This window comes from Notamacropus eugenii, chromosome 3 (assembly GCF_028372415.1).
Source record: "Notamacropus eugenii isolate mMacEug1 chromosome 3, mMacEug1.pri_v2, whole genome shotgun sequence".
NCBI classification, from domain to species: domain Eukaryota; kingdom Metazoa; phylum Chordata; class Mammalia; order Diprotodontia; family Macropodidae; genus Notamacropus; species Notamacropus eugenii.
This window is the reverse complement of record NC_092874.1, coordinates 221,393,215-221,410,601: the sequence shown is the minus strand read 5'-3', so window position 1 is coordinate 221,410,601 and position 17,387 is coordinate 221,393,215. Positions and strand designations below refer to the sequence as shown.

The following is a 17,387-nucleotide window of genomic DNA, read 5'->3' as shown; positions in this document are numbered from 1 at the left end:
TGCCCTAGGACATGAGCAAAGAATTCTTCTAAAGAAGAATTGTATACTATTAATAATTATATGAAAATCTGTTGCAAGTCACTAGTAATAATATAAAGGAGAACAAAAACAATTCAAGATTTGACTTAACACCCTGTAACAAAGATGACAAAAAATGGAAACAGTCAATGTTTGAGGAGCTGCAGAAAGACAGGCACAGTAATATGTACACTGAGAGCTATGAATTTATCCAGTGACTCCAGAAAACCATCTGGAATTATGAAGAAAAATTACTAAAATGTCCATATCCAGAAATTCCACTACATTCACAACATTTCTCATTTATGTTCCCTTCTTTCCACTCACACAATCATTACCATGTTACAGATTCACATCACCTTCCCCCTAAACTACTATGATAGCTTATTTGTCAGTTTTCTGGCCTTCATGCTCTCCCCACCACTCCAATGTAACCGCCACTTAGTAGCCAAAGTGATCTTTCTAAAGCATAGGTCTAAACATGTGTTACTCCATCCTACTCAAATTCCAGTAGCTACTTATTTACCTCTAAAATCACTGAAATTATCTTCTATTTACACTGTGCATTTCTTTGCATGTTGTCTCTTCCATTAGAATATAAACTTCTTGAGGGTAGAGAGAGTACTGAACTCTAGCACTTAGCCCAGTGGCACATAATAGTAAGCACTTAATATATTCTTGTTAAGTATATACTTAAATATATATTTACAGTGTTCCTCATTAGAACATAAACTCTTTGAGAATAGCTATTTTTTTTCCATTCTTTATATTTGTATCCTTACTGCTGACACATAACAGGCAGGTAATAAATGCTTGTTGATTGTTGTTGTGGAAGAAGACAAGGCAAGATCTGACAAGTGACTGGTTATGTGGCATGAAGAAAAGTAAGGAGTCAAGGATGACACCAAGGTCATGAACTTAACTGATTAGAAGGATGGATGTGGAATGCTGCATGTATTATAACACACTTAATGTACTGGCTAGTTTTATACAACTGTTTTTTGCCCTCTTTAAATCTCTTTGTTAGAAGGGGTGGTTTGCAGAATACAGGAAGAGAAAGTAGCATATTTAGAAATTAACATGACATAAAGACAAAGCTATCAATAAAAATGAGATACAACTTTTAAAAATGTATACTCATTATTAATTAATGGAAAAACAAATCAAAGTACATGTATTTATAGTGTCATATTCGTACACAAGAGATTGTACCTTTTCAGCTGATTCAATCAACAACATCTGGTCCTGCACCTTCTATACTATTTCACCCAATCACCTGTGATTATGTCCAACAGAATGTACAGATGACAAAGGCTAGTTTGGTAGGAATTAAATCAATAGTCAGAAAATCAATAAACAAACCATATATCAATGCTGATAAAGTATTTATATGTGAGAAGAACAGTGGCTCTGCAGATTTATACACAGCTTTTAATGTTTTTATTTTTCAAACAATTAGCACAGACCTTTGAATAACAGGATAATGAAACTACAAAAAGAGGCAAGGGAAAAAAACAGAATGTAAATAGATGACAAGATGGTATTTATATGACTGAGATGTTTGCCCTGCATAATTCTCTAAAGGTATATACCATTCTATCATTCTAAAATTATATATTTGGTAGTTTAAAATTTGAAATTTGAGAAAATTCATTCCTTTTATAAATTTTGTGCTAAGGACCAAACCAGAACTCATGATGTGGTAGGTTGTTAGCAAAGATTTTCTCCTTACATCATGTCTCTATAATACATTGGTTTTCCTAAATATACCATATGGATGGCTAGGATGACTAGGCTAAAACAAAAAATGTCCACAATTCTGTAACTAATAGCTAATCTTTTGAAAAGATCTTCAATGAAAGCATATATGCAAGCAGTTGAGGGCCTTTGGCTCTTTGGTTAATTTTGCTCTCACTGGACACATATTCTTCACTGATGAGTGATTTTTTTTCTTTGCTCTTGCTCCTTTGAATGTCTCCCTGGATATACCTTTAAGGATGTCTTTTCTCTCCTTTTCAGACAGGTTTTAAAGTAGCATTTACACTAGAAAGTTTACAAACTCTAAGACAGAATTATGATTTTTCTTCCAAGCATATAGCATGATGGAAGGGTCAGGATTTTTATTAAGGACACAGACAAGCAATTAAATACTACCTTACCCACCCCTCTTCTCAATCCAGACACACCAAAAGATTTCCCCAGGTCTCCAGTGTATGCAACAGAGTAAGCTGCTAGCCTCTATTGCAGAAATTTAACCTCTAAGAAGTCTTGAGGGTCTCACTGTTTAAAAGGATTTGCTGGTTCCAGCATTAATTCTGCCAGTTCCTCTATGACTGCTGATTGGATAGCAGAGTCAGCCCACTTCTTACAAACCTTCTCAGTAATAGACTCCAGAGAATAGCTAGGAGGCAATGGTATTGATTTTAATGTCCAACCTCTTCTGTCTCAGTGCCATCTTTCATCAGTCTGAGGTTAGCTCTCTCACATATGAAATGATCCTTACAGATAAGAAAAATTCACCTTCTTCCCTTTCAGATTTTTCTCAATTCCATCAGCCCTTTCAGGAGGGAAATACTTAATCCCACAAGCCATAAGGCTGAGAATGACGATATTGAAAGCCATTGGTTGTTAAAAACAACAAAAACCTCATACATCTTTAACTACTGAGATCAAACATAAACGATTTGTTCATCAATCCTGAAACATCCTAGTACGTTTTGTTTCATTCTTTTTAATGATGTTGTAACCTTATGGAGATACTAAAGAACAACAGAATGTGTTCTGGAGTTGCAGTCTGGAGAGGCCTGGGTCCCAATACCACTTCTGTCATGTATTAGCTGGCTAACACAATCAAGCTACAATCTCACAGGGCCTCAGTTTCCTCATTTACGAAATGGGGATAATAAGATATGTAGCATCAATCTCACAAAGTTGCAGCGGTAATCAAATGAGATGACATATGTAAAATACTTCATAAACTTTAAAGCAGTATATAAACACCAATTATTTAGTAAATGGCATAGTGGATAAAGTACAGGACCTGTAGACAAGAAGACCCGAGTTCAAATTCTGCCTCAGATGTTTCCTAACTACGGTACTCTGGGCAAGTCACTTAACTTTTCTGAGCTACAGTTTGCTCATCTGTAAATGAAGATAATAACAGCACCCGTTCTCCAGTGTTGTTGTGTGGACCAAATGAGTTAACATATATAAAGTGTTGTATAAATGATAGCTGCTATTGTTGTTGCTGCTACTATTACTACTACATCTATTATATTTTATGATACATTTTATGCAATTAGAAAATTGCAGCTCTAAACAATTACTGTTCTGAAATGTCAACTCTCATATGTAGTGATGGATAACTAGGACAATATGAAAAATAAAAATCCACAGATCATTTCTAGAATATTTATTTCTGAGTTTAACCTCATTCTCCTCTAATAAAAATCTTTCAATGGCAAGCAGCAAAACTGACTAAGAGTTTCAATTCTTCTGTCTACCTTATAAGAAAGGAAATGAGTGAAAGAACAACAACAAAAAAATCAGCAGGTGGGAAAACATGAAACAGATAAAATTATAAACTAGAAAATCAGTCTGAAAATAAATGCCTCTTTGGCACCAGAGCTTAAAGAAAAATGTGTCTTTTTAAAAATATAATTGCCCATTATTACTTCTTTTTAAAATTCAAAATACCTTCTTTAGGTACAGCAGGAAACTCTCTAAGACTCCTCTTTGCTTTTACATCTCAATCTATCTAATTAAATCTTCATTCTGAGGTTAAAATACAGCCTGTCCAGTGCTTCAAAGTTCTAAATGACTTTTAACTAAATACCTAGTTTAAGTAGGGAAAAATTTCAGAGTTTGTAACCCTAAAAGACTGCCTTGACATTCCTCTTAAAACTTACAAGTGCTTTTTATTTTCCCTTCTCTTCCCTGAGTATTATCCTGATTCAAAGCACAATAAAGACTAAGTAAGCCCCAAATGCATGTTTCAATAGCTAATAAAATCCCAACCTCTCCTTTAAGCTATGATATTGTAAAGTTTTTTTTTATAAAGATCTTAAATTTATTCCTTGCTCCTTTTTTAAAAATAATAATAATAGTAATAATAATCTGACACTGACCAATAATTAACCTAGATTACCAACACTGTTTCCAGGTACCTCCACAATATCTCCAGACAGACACTTTTAAAAAAATGCAGTATCTAAATTAATTAATTAATAAGATGTCACTCAACATAATGATCAACCTGATTATTTTGTCTTAATGCTTAACTTTTGTCTTAACTAATACCTTTAGCAACCAGCACATACAAAGCTGTCAGACAGGCATAAGTGAGTCAATAAACCCTGAAAAATAAAAAATAAAAACAACTGATATAAGATTCTATGATGTACTCTCCCCTTTATCACATTTCCAAACTTCCTTTCTGCACCTCTTTTAAAAATTACTTCAAAACTCTCCTTCTTCCACCAAAAATTTTATAATAAAAATAATAGAATTTGTAATAATGTGATATCTTCATGATTTCACTATTTCATTGTAAATATTAGTTGCTGAAAGGAAAAATTTGCTGGAAAAAAGGGAATAGAATTCTAAAGCATAATCATTCAGTGCTATTCCAATTACGTAGCACAAATAATAATTTGGATAAGAATTCATTTTGTGACAGCAATGGTCATGCCAGCGTTTCTACTAATGCTAGCCTGAAAAAACTGGAATGATCTGTCTAGTTAGTTCATGCCATATCTGTTTCATTGCTATCTTTTACTGTATTTTTAATTCTGTGATTTTTAGGAATGGATAATTACTTCAGAGAAAAGTACAAAAATTATGGCTCTTGAATAGCCCATTTCAATGACACAGAGACATCACAGCAGCTGTTGGTAGTAGTGAAGTCAAGCATTTAAAGGACCATTGATGGCCACAATGAAACAGGATCAAGCTCACTAAAAGGTGAAGTAAAGAGGAGTTGAAAACAATGTTAAGAACTGGAAAACTATTGCTGCAAATCAGTCCTTAAAAAAAAACAAGCATGAAATGGACATTATTTCCCCCCCCCCCCCCCGGAGCCTCTGGGTTGAGATAATGTTTGTTGAGTTTCTAGGCAGGGTTGGGCCTAGTAGCCACTTTATGTTAGTGGCTACACTTTCTGTCGTACCCTTTTGCCTAGCAGCTGCCTGGGCCCCCCTCTCTGTTGTACCCCTTTGCCTAGCAGCTGCCTGGGCCCCCCTTTCTGTTGTACCCCTTTGCCTAGCAGCTGCTTGGGTCCCCCTCTCTGTTGTGCCCCCTTGCCTAGCAGTACCTAGGAACCCCTGTCAAAACTGTTCTGTGAAAAATGTGTGCTATTGATTAGAGAGATGCAAATCAAAACAACTCTGAGGTACCACATCACACCTATAAGATTGGCAAACATGACAGAACAAGAAAATGATAAATGCTGGAGAGGATGTGGGAGAGTTGGAACACTAATTCATCATCATTGTTGGTGGAGCTGCGAGCTCATCCAACCATTCTGGAGAGCAATTTGGAACTATGCCCAAAGGGCTACAAAAATGTGCATACCCTTTGACCCAGCAATATCGCTACTAGGACTGTATCCCCAAGAGATCATAAAAATGGGAAAGGGTCCCACATGTACAAAAATATTTATAGCAGCACTCTTTGTAGTTGCCAAAAACTGGAAGTCAAGGGGATGTCCATCAATTGGGGAATGGCTGAATAAATTATGGTATATGAATGTAATGGAGTACTATTGTGCCATAAGAAATGATGAACAAGAAGACTTCAGAGAGGCCTGAAAGGACTTATATGACCTGATGCTGAGTGAAAGGAGCAGAACCAGGAGAACTTTGTGCACAGCAACGACCACAGTGTGTGAGAGTTTTTTCTGGTAGACTTGGAATTTTGTAATAACGCAAGAACTTCTTATAAAAAAAAAAAGAAATCCCAATGGTGGTTCTCAAGGCAAAATGCCTTCCACACTCAGAGAAAGAAATATGGAAGTCATTCACAAAATGTAGCAGATCATGTTTGTGTATGTGTATGTGTTTGTGTATCATGTTTTGATTTGTTATATGATTTCTTTCATTTATTTTAGTCTGACTACATAGCATGACTATAGTGAAAATATACTCAATAGGAAAGTATATGTAGAACCTATACAGAATTGTATGCAGTCGTGGGGAGGGAGGGGGGTAGTGAGGGGTAGGTGTGAGGGGGATAAAATCTCAATTGTATGGCAGTGATTGTTAAACATTAAAAAATAATTTTAAAAAAAAAATGTGTGCTAATTGGAACCACAAGGCTGTACCGGGAAGTGCTAAGATGCTTAAAAGGCACACACCTTTGTTCGGGGCTGCCTCTTTTGAGGACAGCAGCTGGCTAATAAAGACGCTCCCAAATTCTCAATTGACTCTTGCCTGTGCCTGTCTCAGTCTGTCCATTTCAAAGCACAGACCTCCAGAGGGACCTGGAAGCTGGAAGAGAAATGACTGATTCCTATACAAGTGTGTCACAAGCTTCCTGAAGTTGGAAGAACAAGAAGAAAACTAAGGTTCTGTTGTTTATTTTTTTAAAGCTGATGAGGATGAAGGAAAAAACCTCCTATGGGCAAGACACAAAAAGACTTAAGTACTCAAGATTGGAAAAAGGTCATTTTTTTAACTAATGAAGCTCATTTTTTTATCCAAGGTTATATCAAAACCATTGTCAGGTGTCCAAGTGAACCTGTAAGAAGATCTAGGCATCCTCATCAGGCTATAAAACATAACACCCAAAAATGTCTGAGGATTTTAAAAATTTCCAGTGGATCTTAAACTCTTATCCCCAAAGAAGAAATTATGAACTCTAATAAATCAACAGATACATAGAAGACAAAAACGGTTTCAAAATTAAAGAAATTCCCAAATAGAAGAGTACTGTGTCCTGGTCATGTATTATGCTACACATCACAAAAGATTAGGAAATGTATCCAAGATGTGGGGATAAACATGTTTCATTACCCTGGGAATTCCCATGATTTAAACCCCATTTAAAAGGTATGGGCTATAATCAAGGCTATACTCAGAAAAATTACCCATTTGTCAAAAATTATACTTAATACTTAATGTGATTAGTGTGGTTTAATGATGAAGAATTAAGAAATATATGTCAAAATCTTGTGACCCCAATTCCAAAAGGGTACCATAAACTGAATACTGAGAGAGAAAAGACTTTCTTCTCCTGCTTCTCTTTCACCCTGGCTCCAAAAGAAACAGACTTAGGTGTCTTTGTCTCTGTTCTGCTTCTTCTGTCCATCTCAGCTTCAAATGGTGGCAATCATCCCCATCTGACCTAGAGTTTGAACCATGACAACCTGAGAGTTAGAAATGCAGGTAGGGTGCTGCAGCTAGCCCAGCAAGGAAGCTCAGAGAAGCCAGGGTGTCTGGTACCCAAAACCAACAAGTGTTTTGGACTTGAACTAGGACTGTACGTCCTATAGGAAATGAACCAAAATATGAATGTGATCCCTTTCTCCTCTCCAGATACTGAGGTGGTACAAAAGAGAGGGGAGCTGGGTGAGGAATTATATCTCCTACGTGTTAAAAGGAGTAAATTTACTATGCGATTATACTTTTTGATGTGAATATGTCTGCCTAAAGTTAATGTGACTGTTGTTGGCTTAATGGAACTGAGGTGTAGCAGGACTCCCACCAACAAATGAAGAAACAACACTGGTGGGAACATTTTCAGAGAACCTAGACACACCTCCAATCCTCTTAAGGATACTGGAGAACCCTGAGAGAGGAGTGAAATGTAACACACCTGGCCTTCAGGAAGTGAGAAGCCAGGGTGGTCTTTGCTACACTTAAAACAACAACTCTAAAAAAACAAACAAACAAAAAAAACAACTCTAGGAGGTTTTATTATCCCCATTTTACAGTTGAGCAAACTAAGGCAGACAACTTAAGTGACATGCCCAAGATCACATAGCTAGTAAATCTCTCTTTCTCTCTCACTCTTTCTCTCTGTATATATTATATACATATATATACATATGAATATACATATATTCATATATGGATATGTTTGTCTCTTCTATTACAATAGAAACTTCTTGTGAGTAGAGATTGTTTCACTGTTTGCATCTGCATTACCAAAACTTAGCACAGTGCATGGGGCATATTTAATAAACACTAAATATTCATTGGGGCAGCTAGGTGAATAGATAAGAATGCAGGCCTTGGAGTCTGGAAGACTCATCTTCCTGAGTTCAAATCTAGCCTCAGAAATTTATTAAGTGGGAGGAGGGAGGGAAAAATAATAATCTAAGTTGTTTGGTAGTGATTGTGGAACATTGAAAATAAATAAAATTAATCTTAAAAAAAGAAAATATCTAAAGCAAGTTTCTGTGATAAAGACTGCATTTCTCATGTATATATGAAAATAAGTCAAATTTATAAAAATAAGAACCATTCTTCAGTTGATAAATGGTCAAAGGAAATGAATGTGCAGTTTTCATAAGAAATCAAAGCTATCTCATAAAAAAAATACCGTCAACATCATTATTGATTAGAGAAATGAAAATTAAAACAACTCTAAGGAATACCTTCATACTTATCAGATAAGTTAACATGAGATAAAAAAGAAAACAACAAGTGTGGATAGGATGTAGAAAAAATGGGACATTAATACATTGTTTGTGGAGTTGTGAACTAATCTTACCATTCTGAAGAATAATTTGGAACTGAACTGAAAGAGCTAAAAATACCTTTGACCCCCCAAAAATACCACTATGAGATATGTATCCCAAAGAGATCAAAGACCAGGGGAAAAGACGTATTTGTACACTAATGTGTATAACTTCTCTTTTTGTGGTGGCAAAGAATTGGAAATCAAAGAGATACCTATAAATTGGGAAATGGCAGAAAAATTTGTGGTACATAACTGTGATAGAATACTATTGTGCTATAAGAAATAGAAAGCGGGGGGGGGGGGGGGGGGTCAGCCAAGATGGAGGAGTAGAAAGACACACATACGCAGGGTCTCCCCCCACAGCCCATAAAATATCTGTAGAGAGGGGACTCTCAACAAATTTTGGAGCAGCAGAAGTGGAGAACAACAGAGTGAAGGAGACTTCCAGCCCAGGGTGACCTGAAAGGCCAGCAGGAAATGTTGGTTGCACCGGACGCAGAGCGGCCAACCCTGGGCGGCTTGCAAACAGCCCTTGGGGGTGGAATCTCCAGTCACAGAATCCTCAGTCCCAGCAGCAGCAAGTTCAAAAATCCCTCAACCCACAGGCGCCAAAGGTCAGTGACAGGGTTTTTCCAGCTGGCCAGGAAAGGAGAAGGGCCTTCCCATAGCTCCAGCAGCAGGCAGCAGACACAGAGGCTGCACAGCAGCCTGTACAGACCATGCCATTTTCAGAGTGTAAAAACCCCTGGGGGCACGGAGAAGCTGATTCTTGCCTCCACCCTGTGTGGAGGCCCTGGGCAAGCTGGTCTTTATCTCACACTGAATGGCAGCCCTGCCCATCTAGCTTATCTGAAAATCAGCCCCCAGTGCTGACTTGGGAACTGGCAGCCAGGTAGCTGTGAAGAGGTAATTGTTAAGATTCTGGGCACAAAAATCCCTCTCTGCGTCCAGACCAGCACACGCTTGATCGTGCCACACTGAAGGAACTGAGATCTCACGGATTCCCAGAGTATACCCTACTCTTGACAAAGGACCCAAAAGTCAAGTAACTGGTTGGGAAAAATGCCCAAAAAAGGGAAAAAAAATAAGACCATAGAAGGTTACTTTCTTAGTGAACAGATATCTCCTCCCATCCTTTTCGATGAGGAAGAACAAGGCTTACCATCAGGGAAAGACACAGAAGTCAAGGCTTCTGTATCCCAAACATCCAAAATAAATATTCCATGGGCTCAGGCCATGGAAGAGTTCAAAAAGGATTTTGAAAATCAAGTAAGAGAGGTGGAGGAAAAATTGGGAAGAGAAATGAGAGAGATGCAAGAAAAGCATGAAAAGCAAGTCAACACCTTGCTAAAGGAGACCCAAAAAAATGCTGAAGAAAATAAAACCTTGAAAAATAGGCTAACTCAATTGGCAAAAGAGGTTCAAAAAGCCAATGAGGAAAAGAATGCTTTAAAAAGTAGAATTAGCCAAATGGAAAAGGAGATTCAAAAGCTCACTGAAGAAAATAGTTCTTTCAAAATTGGAATGGAACAGATGGAGGCTAATGACTTTATGAGAATCCAAGAAATCACAAAACAAAACCAAAAGAATGAAAAAATGGAAGATAATGTGAAATATCTCACTGGAACTGACCTGGAACATAACATAACAACTGACCTGGAAAACAGATCCAGGAGAGACAATTTAAAAATTATGGGACTACCTGAAAGCCATGATCAAAAAAAGAGCCTAGAGATCATCCTTCATGAAATTATCAAGGAAAATTGCCCTGATATTCTAGAAGCACGGGGCAAAATAAATATTGAAAGAATCCACAAATCACCTCCTGAAAGAGATACTAAAAGAGAAACTCCTAGGAACATTGTGGCCAAATTCCAGAGTTCCCTGGTCAAAGAGAAAATATTGCAAGCAGCTAGAAAGAAACAATTCAAGTATAATGGAAATACAATTAGGATAACACAAGATCTAGCAGCCTCTACATTAAGGGATTGAAGGGCATGGAATATGATATTCCAGAAGTCAAAGGAACTAGGACTACAACCAAGAATCACCTACCCAGCAAAACTGAGTATAATACTTCAGGGGAAAAATTTTCTTTCAATGAAAGAGAGGACTTTCAAGACTTCTTGATGAAAAGACCAGAGCTGAAAAGAAAATATGACTTTCAAACACAGGAATGAAGAGAAACATGAAAAGGTAAACAGCAAAGAGAAGTCATAAGGGATTTACTAAAGTTGAACTGTTTACATTTCTACATGGAAAGACAATATTTCTAACTCTTGAAACTTTTTTCAGTATCTGGGTAGTTGGTGGGATTACACACACACATACACACACACAGAGCACAGGGTGAAATGAATAGGATGGGATCATATCTTAAAATAATGAAATTAAGCAGTGAGAGAGATATAATGGGAGGAGAAAGGGAGAAATAGAATGGGGCAAATTATCTCTCATAAAAGAGGCAAGTAAAAGACTTCTCAGTGGAGGGAAAAAGGGGGGAAATGAGAGAAAAAAACATGAAGCTTACTCTCATCACATTTAACTAAAGGAAGGAATAAAATGCACACTCATTTTGGTATGAAAACCTATCTTACAATACAGGATAGTGGGGGAGAAGGGGATAAGCAGGGTAGGGGGGATGATGGAAGGGAGGGCAGTGGGAGGAGGGAGCAATCTTGGGGAGGGATAGGATCAAAAGAATAGAAGCGATGGGGGGCAGGATAGGATGGAAGGAAATATAGTTAGTCTTACACAACACAACTATTATGGAAGTCATTTGCAAAACTACACAGATATGGCCTATGTTGAATTGCTTGCCTTCCCAAAGGGAATGGGTGGGGAGGGAGGGATGAAGAGAAGCTGGAACTCGAAGTTTTAGGAACAACTGTTGAGTATTGTTCTTGCAACTAGAAAATAAGAAATACAGGTAATGGGGTATAGAAATTTATCTGGCCCTTCAGGACAAAAGAGAAGATGGGGATAAGGGAAGGGAGGGATGTTAGAAGGGAGGACAGATTGGTGATAGGGGTAATTAGAATGCCTGGGGTTTTGGGGTGGGAGGAGGGGACAAATGAGGAGAAAATCTGGAACCCAAAATTTTGTGGAAATGAATGTTGAAAACTTAAATAAATTAATTTTTAAAAAAAGAAATAGAAAGCAGGTGGTTTCATAAAAACCTGGAAAACTTATATGAACTCATGCAAAGTGAAGTGAGCAAAACCAGGAGAATATTTGCAAAGTAACATTAATATTTTAATAATAATCAATTATGAAATGCATAACTATTCTAATCAAGACAATGATTAAAGATCCAATTCAAAAGGATCCATGATGAAAAATTCTATGTCCTTCAGAGAGATTACTACTAAATTCTGAATACAGATTGAAGTCTATTTTTTAATTTGTTTTTCTGGGGTTTTGTTTTCTGTGTTGTCATTTTAAACATGGCTAATATGGGAACATGTTTTGCATGACTGCACATGTATAACTGTATTAAATTACTTGCTGTCTCAATGAGGGAAAAGGGAGACAGAAGGAGAGAATTTGGAATTCAAGGGTTTTTTTTTAATGTCCAAGTGTTTTTTCATGTAATATGGAAATATTTAATGAAATGAATAAAATTGTTAAGTTAGAAATTAAAAAAAAAAAAAGAAATGTATTGGCTTTGTGACTCTGAGCAAGTCATTTAACCCTGTTAGCTTCAGTTTCTTCACCTGTGAAATGATCTGGAGAAGGAAATGGCAAACCACTCCAGTACCTTTGCCAACAAAGGCCCAAACGAGTAGGACCCACACAGAGTAGGACATGACTGAAATGACTGAACAACAACAACAAATGTTTTATTAACTGATTCTAGTTTTAAGTGAATACATGGCAGAGAATTACCACATTTCATCATCACTCCTATACTCAGAAAATGGAATACTTCCAGTGTTGATACTAAATTAAACATACCTCTCCTATAGAAAGGTGCATTACACAAAAAACGCTCAATAAATATTTGAGGAATGAAGTGGGTTATTATTCTGGTTATTATTCAGTAGTGCTTTTCTTCATTTAATTAATTCTGTGGCACATTTCTCATAACAATTTTTCTAAGCTTTCTCCATTCTCAAGTCAGAGTCCCATCATTATTCCTTAATCTCAGAAGTAATACAATCTCCCTTTGTCTATGAAGACTAAGGCCATTCAACATAAGCTTTGTTATCTGAATATTATCCATCAACTACATCTATATTCACCCTTTTGAACGTATCCTCTTCAAAAGTCTATTTTGCTTCTGATCACACCTCCTTTAATCCATCCTCCCTTCTATTAGCCTCTTTCCCTATCTTCTTCTCCTCATATTTCCCTGTAGGTAAGATAGAATTCTATACACAAATGAATGTGTATGTTTTTTTGAGCCAATCCCAAAGTTCAAGCATTATTTTAAAAGCTCTTCCTTTCACACTTCTTTTGTGCGAGATAATTTTCCCTATTCTTCCTCTCCCTTCTCCCTACCCCAGGCATCCTTCTTTTTTCACCCTGTAATTTTACTTTTTTTTAAATCACCCCATTACAATCAACTCACCCCCAAGCCCTCTGTCCATGTATATTCCTTCTGACTGCCCTAACAATGATAAAGTTTTTAAGAAATTATACTTATCATCTTCCCATATTAGAATGGAAATATTTTAACCTTATTAATTCCCTTATTCTCTTTCAAGTTTACTATCTTTTTATGCTTCTCTTGAGTCTTGTACTTGAAAGACAAATTTTCTATTCATAGATGCTTAAAAGTCCTCTATTTCATTAAAAGATTGAAATATTTTACTCAGTTTTGTTGGATGGGTTATTCTTGATTGTAATTCTAGCTCCTTTACCTCCTGGAATATATTCCAAGCCCTCCACTCCTTTAATGTGGAGGCTGATAAATCCTGTGTGATCCTATCTGTAGATTCCCAGTATTTGAATTGTTTCTTTCTGCCTACTTGCAATATTTTCTCCTTGGCCCAGGAGCTCTGGAATTTGACTATAATATTTCTGGAAGTTTTCATTTCAGGATGTCATAAAGAAGATGATCAATGCATTCTTTTAATTTCTATTTTATCCTGTGGATCTAGGATAGATAGGATAGGATATTAGTTTTCTGTAATAATTTGAAATATGATATCTAGGCTCTTTTTTTGATCCTGGCTTTCAAATAGTCCAGTAATTCTTAAATTATCTCTCGTCAATCTGTTTTCTTGATGTCTCATGGAGTCATTAGCCTTCTTACTGCTGTCTTCACTTTTCTCTATCTCTTATGTTGCAAGATTGATAAGTTATCAATAACTTGTAACTAACAGGATTTAGAACTGAATAACTGGGCTCAAAAAGCAGATGCTAATTATTCAAAAAGTAGACGCTAATTATTCAATGTCAACTTAGCAGCTCTTGAAAGGGCTGTTTCTCTTTGCCTTATATTATCTTATATTTCTGTCAGTGACTTGAATGAAAGGTATAGAGGGTGCGCTCATTAAACTTGCAGATGACAGAAAGATAAAAGAGACAGTTAACATAGTGGTTGACAGTGAGGACCTGACAGGCTATAGAACTGGGCTGAATCTAATAAAATAAAATTTAATTCAGATACATTTTAAATTAGGTTTAAAAAATAAACTTCACAAGTAGAGTATGAGGGAGATTAGATGACAATTTGAAAAAGATCTAGTGTTTTCAGTTTTATATGAGCCAACAGTGGAATGAAGCGGCCAAAAACCTGAATGTAGTCTTGGTCTATATTGTACATCTTTAAGAAATAAGGAATAATGGTCCCTCCATACTCTGCCATAGTCAAATGATATCTGGAGTACCACATTCAAATCTGAGCACCACTATTTAAGAAGGATATTTATAACCTGGAGCATCCAGAGAAGAATGAGGATATTGAAGGTCCTTGAATCCATATTAGATGACAAATGGCTAAAGGAACTGGGAATGCTTAGTCTGGAGAAAGAAAGATGCAGTCAGAACATGATAGCTGCTTTCAGTTATACGAAGATCTATTGAGTGAGTGGATTAGTTATAAGTTTATACATCTGTATTACTTTGGATAGAGTTCAGTGTCTTAGTAGTGGATGCCATGAATATAAGTTTATGAATGCAAGAGTGTCAGAGTTGAAGAAGACCTCAGTGGCCATTTGGTAAACTACAGATCAGGAAGGTTATGACTTGCTCAAGATAACACAGGCAGAGGCATGGTTTGAACACATATTCTCTAAATCCTGAGCCAGCATTCTTTGAACTATAATTTTAGCTGCGAATTTAGACTTGATGTGAAGACAAACTTACTAACAATTAAAGTAGAATGGGTTATGTTAGAACTGTGGGCTGTCCCTCACTAAACTCTTCAAAGCAAAGAGTGGATGACCGACCACTTTTAGGGTATGATGCAATAACTGAATGTTTTAGGTATGAGTTGGACCAAATACAGGGCAAAAGTGTTCCAAACTAACAGAACGTAGAATTGATTTTTATACTTTAAAAAAAAAAATTATGACCCAGGGGGAGATGGGAGGCACCTGAACCCCTAAGGCCACGTGTGGCCTCCAAATTACACACAACAAATCTTTACACTTTCTTGTTTGGATTTAAGCTTTGATTTAAAAAGCATGAAAGGCCACATGTGGCCTTGAGCTGCAGGTTTCCACCCCAATCTAAGCCTTCTGAATGAACTTAGTTACTCCCCAATCTATGCAAGAATCAATTTCAAAGTATTTGCCTTAATTTTGTGAAGCTATATACCAGTGGAAACTTTAAAGTCTGGAGAAACAGAAAGATTAAATTATTTTAGATCATTTATTATTTTACTATTATTAAGGTAAGGTAGATTTTTAAAGTAAATCTACTTCAATTTAAATTATTTTACAACAGAAAACACCACTAAAAAAAAACAAAAAAAAATTCAAATCTCCAGTGACCCATATTATCTTGGATTCACAAATATAGAGACATGAAAAATATCTCAGAATGTCATCATGTAAATGGGACAGATAACCTAAACTACTTGTAGATACTTTGTCTAACATATCTATTTAGCTAATGCTAAAATAACTGCACCAGGGGTGGAGCCAAGATGGCGGAGTAGAAAGATGCATATACTCTAGCGCTTCCCCACAGCCCACAAAATATCTGTAAAAAATGACACTCAACAAATTCTAGAGCAGCAGAAGCCACAGAACAACAGAGTGAAAGAGGTTTCCAGCCAAAAGTAACCTGAAAGGCCGACAGGAAAGGTCTATCTCACGGGACGCTAAGTGGAACAGAGCCCAGCCCTGGCTGTGCAGCACTGGAAGGAACAGGACCTGAAGAGACCTCCGAGGCACAATTCTCAGCAGGGAGAGTCCCAGATCCCTCAACCCACAAGCAACAAAGAGAGCGACAAAGGTCAGTGTGGGAGGGCTTTCTCAGGTGGGAGAGAGGGAAACAGGGTTCCCCCAGCACTGGTCCCAGGAGGGAGCAGCAGCAGTAGGCAGCAGCCACCTAGAAGCAGCCTGGGTCCATTGTAAAGGCAGCTCAGCTTAAAGCCTCTGGTGGGGGACTGAGCAGCTGATTTGAATCTCATCCTGAGCAGGTGATTTGAATCTCATCCTAGGAGAAGCACTAGGACCCTCCTCTTGACAAAGGATTCAAAAGTCAAGTAACTAGCTGGGAAAATGCCCCCAAAAAATAAGACCATAGAAGGCTACTTTCTTAGTGAACAGGTGTCTCCATTCATCCTTTTAGATGAGGAAGGACAAGGTATACTGTCAGAGGAAGGCAAGGCCTCTGCCTCTAGTACCTCCAAAATGAATATGAAATGGGCTCAGGCCATAGAAGAGCTTGAAAAGCATGTCAGCAGTCTGCTAAAGGAGAACCAAAAAATTGCTGAGGAAAATAACACCTTTAAAAAGAGGCTAACTCAATTGGAAAAAGAGGTCCAAAAAGCCAATGAGGAGAAGGAGGCTTTAAAAAGCAGAATTAGCCAAAATAGTTCTTTAAAAGAGAGAGTCGAATTCAGGGAAACTGACTATGAGAAAAACCAAGAAATTAGAAAACAAACCAAAAGTTTGAAAAAATAGAAGATAATGTGAAACATTCTCATTGGAAAAACAACTGACATAGAAAATAGTGGCAGGAGAGACAATTTAAAAATTTTGGGACTACCTGAAAGCCATGATCAAAAAAAGAGCCAAGATATTATCTTTCATGAAATTATCAAGGAAAACTGCCCTGATATTCCAGAACCAGAGGGCAAAATAAATACTGAAAGAATCCACCAATCACCACCTGAAAGAGACCTGAAAAGAGAAACTCCTAGGAATATTTTGGCCAAATTTCAGAGTTCCCAGGTCAAGGAGAAATTATTGCAAGCAGCTAGAAAGAAACAATTCAAATATTGTAGAAATACAATCAGGATAACACAGGATCTGGCAGCTTCTACATTAAGGGATTGAAGGGCTTAGAACAGGATATTCCAGAAGTCAAAGGAACTGGGATTAAAACCAAGAATCACCTACCTAGCAAAACTGAGTATAATACTTCAAGGAAACAAATGGTCATTCAATGATATAGAGGACTTTCAAGCATTCATGATGAGAAGACCAGAACTGAATAGAAAACATGAATCAAGAGAAGCATGAAAAGGTAAACAGGAAAGAAAAATCATAAAAGACTTTCTAAAG

At 37.0% G+C, this 17,387-nt stretch overlaps 1 protein-coding gene across 7 annotated transcripts in view; it reads right to left on the bottom strand.

The window, feature by feature from the left end:
• The window catches only part of SPATS2 (spermatogenesis associated serine rich 2), a 145,167-nt gene that overhangs the window by 80,671 nt on the left and 47,109 nt on the right, over window positions 1-17,387 (bottom strand). The window contains exon 3 of one of the 7 annotated variants that reach the window (XM_072654589.1): window positions 4,318-4,373. The exons of the other annotated variants lie outside the window; for them this stretch is intronic. The gene's annotated coding sequence lies outside the window, so the exon portion shown is untranslated. The remainder of the gene's footprint in view (window positions 1-4,317; window positions 4,374-17,387) is intronic. 7 annotated transcript variants of the gene reach the window in all.